Source organism: Dasypus novemcinctus, chromosome 3 (genome assembly GCF_030445035.2).
Source record: "Dasypus novemcinctus isolate mDasNov1 chromosome 3, mDasNov1.1.hap2, whole genome shotgun sequence".
Taxonomy (NCBI): Eukaryota; Metazoa; Chordata; class Mammalia; order Cingulata; family Dasypodidae; genus Dasypus; species Dasypus novemcinctus.
The window spans coordinates 67,789,036-67,795,859 of NC_080675.1; positions in this window are offsets into that span (position 1 = coordinate 67,789,036).

Consider the following 6,824-nt stretch of genomic DNA (forward strand, 5'->3'; position numbering starts at 1 on the left):
CCAGCTGAGGCACTTGCTGAGGATAAAGGGAACATGGAGTCAGTAGTTGAAGAAGGTAGTGATAAATACAACCAAGTGACCAGTTACAGAAATGAGGTCTGTAATGGTTATGAATATTTCTTTCTTGTTTTGTTATGAGTATATTTGTTTATGTACAAAAAGAAAATATCTTTTTTTCTTCCCTATCTTATCCTGTTATAATATGACATAAGTTGTATTAGTTTCATTCCATAATACTAAGGTTATAGGATATCAAGTTTAAGAGTGACTATAACTCAAGGACTTGCACCCTATTCTGGAAAGACTTGGTGTGTTTCCAGTTGTATGTAGGGAATTTAGTATTGTTAGACAAAAAAAAATATGTCTATTGTTTTAATTTAGAGATTAAGCATACTTTAAGATGATGTGTGTATGACTGCCAAATTGACAAGGAGTGGGCCATGATGGTTAAGCTCATGTGTCAACTTGGCCAGGTAATAGTGCTCACTTGTTTGGCCAAGCAAGCAATGGCCTAATTGTTACTATGAGGATATTTTGTGGACTTAAATAATAATGAATAATTTGATTGCATCTATGATTGATTACATCTACAATCAACTGAGGAGATTGCCATCAGCAATGAGAGATGTTAAATGCAATCAGCTGAAAGCTTTAAAAGGACCAGCGAAGATTTCAGCAGTCAGAAGAGAGAATTTCCGTCTCTACTTCAGCCAGCCAGCTTTTCCAGAGAAATTCATTGAGTATCTTCATCAGTTACTGGCTTGCAACATGTCCTACAGATTTTGGACTTGCCCATACCCACAGTTACTTGCAACAAATTTATAAAAGCTCATAGTATTTACAGATATCTCCTGTTGGTTCTGTGTCCCTAAAGAACCCTGACTAATACATGTACTTACTGTGAAGTAAGCTGTCTAAAGCAATTGCATTCTATGCAATGCCTTTCACTATATTATTATTTTTAAGAAAAGTCCTTCATATTAGTTTTAGAATAGGCTCTTTCCAAAACTCATAGAATCTTATCTTTAAAGAATTATTTATCTATCTCTCCCCTCCCCCTCCTCCCTACCTTCAAACCCCTCCCCCATTGTTTGCACTCACTGTCTGCTCTCTGTGTCAATTTGCTGTGTGTTCTTCGTGTCTGATTGTCTTCTCTTTAGATGACACTGGGAATTGATCCTGGGACCTTCCAGAGTGGGAACCACCTCAGCCTCCGGGTCTGCTGTGTCTCTTATTGTCTCTCCTCTGTGTCTCTTTTGTTGCATCATCTTGCTATGCCAGCTCTCCTTGCAGGCCAGCACTCCACGTGGGCCAGCACTACATGTGAGCCAGCTCACTGTGTGGGCCCAGCTTGCCTTCACCAGGAGACCCCGGGAATCAAATCCTGGACCTCCTATATGGTATACAGGAGCCCAATTGCTTGAACCACATCTGCTTCCCCTTAGATTGTTAAGGATAGAAGATCACTTAAAGCAGTGGTTGCCAAGGTTTTTACCACCAAAGACCTCTTTTTAATTTTATCTACTAGAATTCATGTTTTGGATGGAAGGTTTCCTATATCCAAAAAACGTACTTTAAAAAATGATTAATTTCCCCCCTCTTAATAAATACATCGAGACATAAATGCCCACTACACTATGGGCTTTTGAAATATTCAAAATAGGTCATGAACCTGATGAGTCTGGTGTGCTAATGAATTTCTAGAGCCAGAAGTCTGGGTTAAATGCCAGATCCACCACTTACTAGTTGTCTGAACTGTGCTTGTTTCCCGAACAGTTTAATGGGAATAATAAGAGTAACTACCTCATAAGAGTATTTGCCAATAAATACAGGGCTCATAGAACAATGCCTGGCAAATAGTAACTGTTCATTATTATATTAATATTATCTTCTTTGGACCAAGTGATCATCCAGTTCAAATATCCTTTTCTATAACAACCTCAATGATGGGTATCCCTCCCGTTCTTGAACATGACCAACCAATAGAGATTGTATCAGTTATCTACTGCAACAATACTAGTACACAGCAAACCACCTCAAAATACAGTGACTTAAAACCATATGCATTTATTTAGTTCATAAAAAATAAATGGGTCAGCAATTTAATACAGGCTTGCCTGGGCAGTTCTGGTTTTAGTTATATTCACCTCACGTGTCTGAGATCATTTGGCCTCAAATGGTTTAGGAAGACCTCAACTGGGATGACTAATGTAACTTAACTCTACCCCCAGTGTGTCTCACTGTTCAATAGTCTGGTCTGGACATGTCCTCATACTGGCAATAACGCAAGAGAAAACAAGCTCCAATTAATTTGATTTACCAAAAATGTGTGCAAACCTACTGCAACCCTCTGCTTGTGTCATATCTGCTAACATCCCATTGGCCAAGAAAGTCGCATGGGTAAGGGGCAAGGCAGATCAACCTGCCCACAGAAGGAAGCACTGCAAAATTACATGACATAGGGCTTGGATACAGGGAATAGTGAAGAGTTGGGTCACCATTACCATTAACCACAAGGAGTCAACTAGAACAAAAAGCACTCCTTTCTAATTATCAGAAAGATATACTTGGAGCTGAGTCAAACTTCCCTCTTTTTAACTTCCCTCATTTGTTCTAGTTAATTCTCTGGAGCTACTACTGTGTATATCTAATTCTTCTGCATGACATTAAGTGCCATTAAAATATTTGATCAGGCATCTCATAAATCATATCCTTTGCAAGGAAAAAAATTCAGTTCCTTCAACGGTATTTCATAAAACTTGAGAAAAATCTTGCATATGCTATCAATATTCCTCTTAAAACATGGTACTTCATATATGTCAGATGTAGTCTGACATTACCTCCATTATTCTGAGTACTACACATCTATTATTGCATTTTTTAAATACCTGGCAAATCACACTGTGAACTCACACTGAGTTTGCAGTCAAATAAAACCTCCAGGTGTTTTGCATAAACTACCGTTAGGGTAAGCTCCTTTTGCTATAAATTTTCCACAGAAACAGACTTTCCTGGGCATCATCCTTTTTTCTTGTTGCCAATTTGAGTTGGCCTATTTATAAATTCACTGATCAGTCTAGCCCATATCCTGGTCCCAAGTCAGTTACCTCAAGGATACATTTTGGTCCTATAAGGCCAGTCTTACTGGGACATCCTGAATTAAACCCAAATAAAGAATGGATTTCCGTATACTGTTTCTACGTCAGAGGCTGTTTATGGAATCTTAGCAACTTGACTTGAAAAGGCAATTTGAGATCATCTGGTCTGACCTAGTGCTGATGGTGTTCAATACCTCTGACAAGTAAATAAGGTACATGTCACAAGAGCCAAAAGCCCCATTTGTGGGAATCCCGTTCCTGATTACAAGGATACCAGGAAGGATTGGGGGGAGGGGGGATAAACGTCTCCCTTGACTAGTCCTTTTTACATGTAAATCCTTTTTCAATTTAAAAATGCATTGTTATCTATTTATATTGCCTGTAATCTACATAACTCATTGATTTCCAAAATTACTTTAATGGGGAACAAAGTCTAACAATTTGAAATGTTTTAAAATACTAATACCCCTATGAGAAGAAATACATTGATTTACTGTAACATTAGGATGTAAATTATCCACAGTATATTCTTTCTCAGAACAGATTCTTACAGAGTTGTATGGGATTACCAGAATACTTGGGAAAAGAAAAATTAAATTCTAAATAAACTTTTTGCATACTTCAAAGCCATGGGTAGGTGGGAAATTAGCGACAGATTAAAGGAGTAGGTATATTAATATTGAGGAGCTTGAATGTCCATTGAATTAAATTGTGAAATAGAAACAAGTTAAAAAAAATATATTAAAGCCATAAGCAACAACCATAGGGCAAGATGGTAAAAAAACAACTTTAAAAGCCATTGGTATCAGAATTGCCAGCCTCAGCACTTATTTCCTTAGCTCATGATAATGGAAGAAAAAATAAAATACATGCTGGAGCAAAGAATGAAATCACTGACAATGAAAATAATATTTTTGAAAAGCAAGTGCACACTTATAAATAGGTGTAACCACTAACTGTGAAAACAGAAAGAAAATATTCAAACAAATGCAAACATTACATTTTCTCCAATGAAATTTTTCATGTCCAGGCTAAGAGCACTGTCCCCACAAGAAGGATCTATGGTTTAGATCTCTTTTGATTTTGATTTTGGTTTGCTTTGCTTGCTCTGTTGTGTAAGGATGTGAATGAGAAGAACTTTTAGAAATATATATATAAATATGTGGAAAATCCCAAGGAAGGGAAAAATCATTTCTTTGGGTTTTTTTTTTTCTATTTTTTGTACTAATAAACTTTATTTTTACAGAAGTTTATATTTACAGAAAAATTACACCAAAAATACAGGGAATTCCCATATAACACCTGCCCCCAACATCCACACACTGTTTACTCTATTACTGGATTTAAAATATTAAGTTTTGTTCTCACCCTCCTTCACATTCCAAATTTTTAAAAAATCCTCCCAGAAAGAGGAGAAAGAAAAAGTTTTCTAGATTTTGCAATTCAATTGAGCCACTTTTCCTTTTCAAATGATAATCCAGCTGGATATATACCCACAAATGATGGTTCAAACAAACTTACTGCATACATTTCATGCCTCAAAGAACTCCCTTGTGCTTCTTTTCCAGACAAACTCTGTTTTCAGATCTCCAATTGACATCAGACTCCATCCAATGTTGTCCTACCACCTACAACCAAAGCACTCACTGTATGTGCTGTGAATTGTTTGTCTATATTAGTCTTCTCTACCACAGAATGAACTCTAGTGGGCAGTACATGTTAGTTATCTTTATATCTCTGGAACCTAGCACAAGACCTCGTATATGATAGGCACATTGTTGAATGGGTGAATGAATGGCAGACATTCTACATCAGCCTGCATCATGCCCTTCCCTTCACCTCACTCCTACCCACCAGGCATGCTGACTCTTAGCAATATCTACATAGGCAAAAGTTTAATTTGGTGTTCTCTCTTAAGATTGTTTATCTGCCTGGCACTATTCCTCACTGACTCCAAGCACTTATTTTGTGTCACACTTTTGGCTGTGATTTGATCTCCTCTAAGACGTCCATTAACAATAGCTAGAAAACATTAAACACAGAATCCCTTGCACAAGATCCCTGCATGAAATCTTGAATTTTTAGCAATGGCTGGATTCCCTCCTAAAGAAACACATCCATTTCAGATAACTCTTAAACCAGAGTATTACTCTAACATTCCTTCACTCCTCCTAAGTCTGTCTCTGAGGCTTCCCAGAATAAATCTAATTATTTTACAGACCGTCTTTCAGCTCTTTAAAGATAGAATAAAGTCCATCCAAATTTCTCAACTCCACATTATAAAGTTTCCATTATTTCAACTATGCCTCATTTGATGTGGCTTCAGCTCACTCTCTTCTGGATAGACTCCAGTTGGTCAAAATCATTTTCAAGGGAGCAGATGTGACTCAAGCAATTGGACACCTACCTCCCTACATGGGAGGTCCCAGGTTGGGTTCCCAGGGCCTACTAAAAGAAGAAACAGACAACGAGCCAAAACACAAACAAATAAACAAAAAACAAAAAACAAAACAATGAGCAAGCAGATGAGAGAGCCATCTTGGGGGGAGGGTGGAACTAAAATTGTTTTTTTTAAGTCATTTTCAAAATGTGACACTCAAAACTAAAACACACTCTACATATGTATTCTACAACAAAGAAAGGGTATCATTTCCTTTGTTATAGGACCCTTGATTGCATTATCTACTTTTTTTGCAACTATGTCACACTGTCAACTTATTTTAGGTTCACAGTCAACAAAATTCCTTAAGACTTTTTCACATATGCTGATTGTTTTTTAACCTAAGAGCAACACTTCACATTTAGTGTTAAGAAATTTAATTTTCTAAGATTTGACATCCCATCTCCCATTCCAGCTAATCGGGATCACTTAGATTTTAATTCTGTCATCTGACATATTGATTATGTCTCCCAGCTTCATCATTTGCCAGTTTAATGAGTATTTCATTTTAATAAAATGATTTTTAAATGTTGAATCCAACATTTAAAAAAACACATTCCTGGAGATAAGCATTAGGCACTACCTGAGCACAGACTTCAAAAGAGTTAAAAATCCACTTTACATGTTTTTAAAGTACTATGCTTTAAAAACATGTTTGTATTTTAGTCTGAGACTCTGAAAAGACCAAAAATATGCAAGGCTAATAGAAATCAATTTCTAAAAGATAAAAGTTTAGAGATGTGGGAGAATTCTTCTTATAATACAGTCATATGTCTGCTCATAAGCTTATACGGGTTAATAACATCCTTACCTAGATTGTTTATTCCTTCTTTCCACATGATGGTTGAATTGTGCTGAGAATTTATTAAAATTATTACCTTGAGTAAGATTTATTTGCAGGTCTCTAATGTTTCCAGGTAATGATGAGGGCTGTAATAATACATTAAAATGATTTCTTCATGTAAAATCTCTAAGAAGTCAGAGCTCCTAGATTTTAGACTTGTTCAATGCACAAGTTGCTATGATTATCTTCTATCTTAATTTTGAATTTAGCAATTTTATTTCCATTTTTATAATGCTCTTTTGTCACTAAATCTTCCCTAGAATCTACAGACCTGGTTCAATAAAAATGAGGTAAGCAACAAGTTATTCACTTGCTTTATTTTTTGTGCATAGCACAATCTTGAAGGAGTTGCAGATGTTCAGAATCAAAAAAATAGAATAAAAAATAAAAATAAAACTCTTGTAAGGTCAAAATAACACTCCTTTGAGCTATAGAATATCTC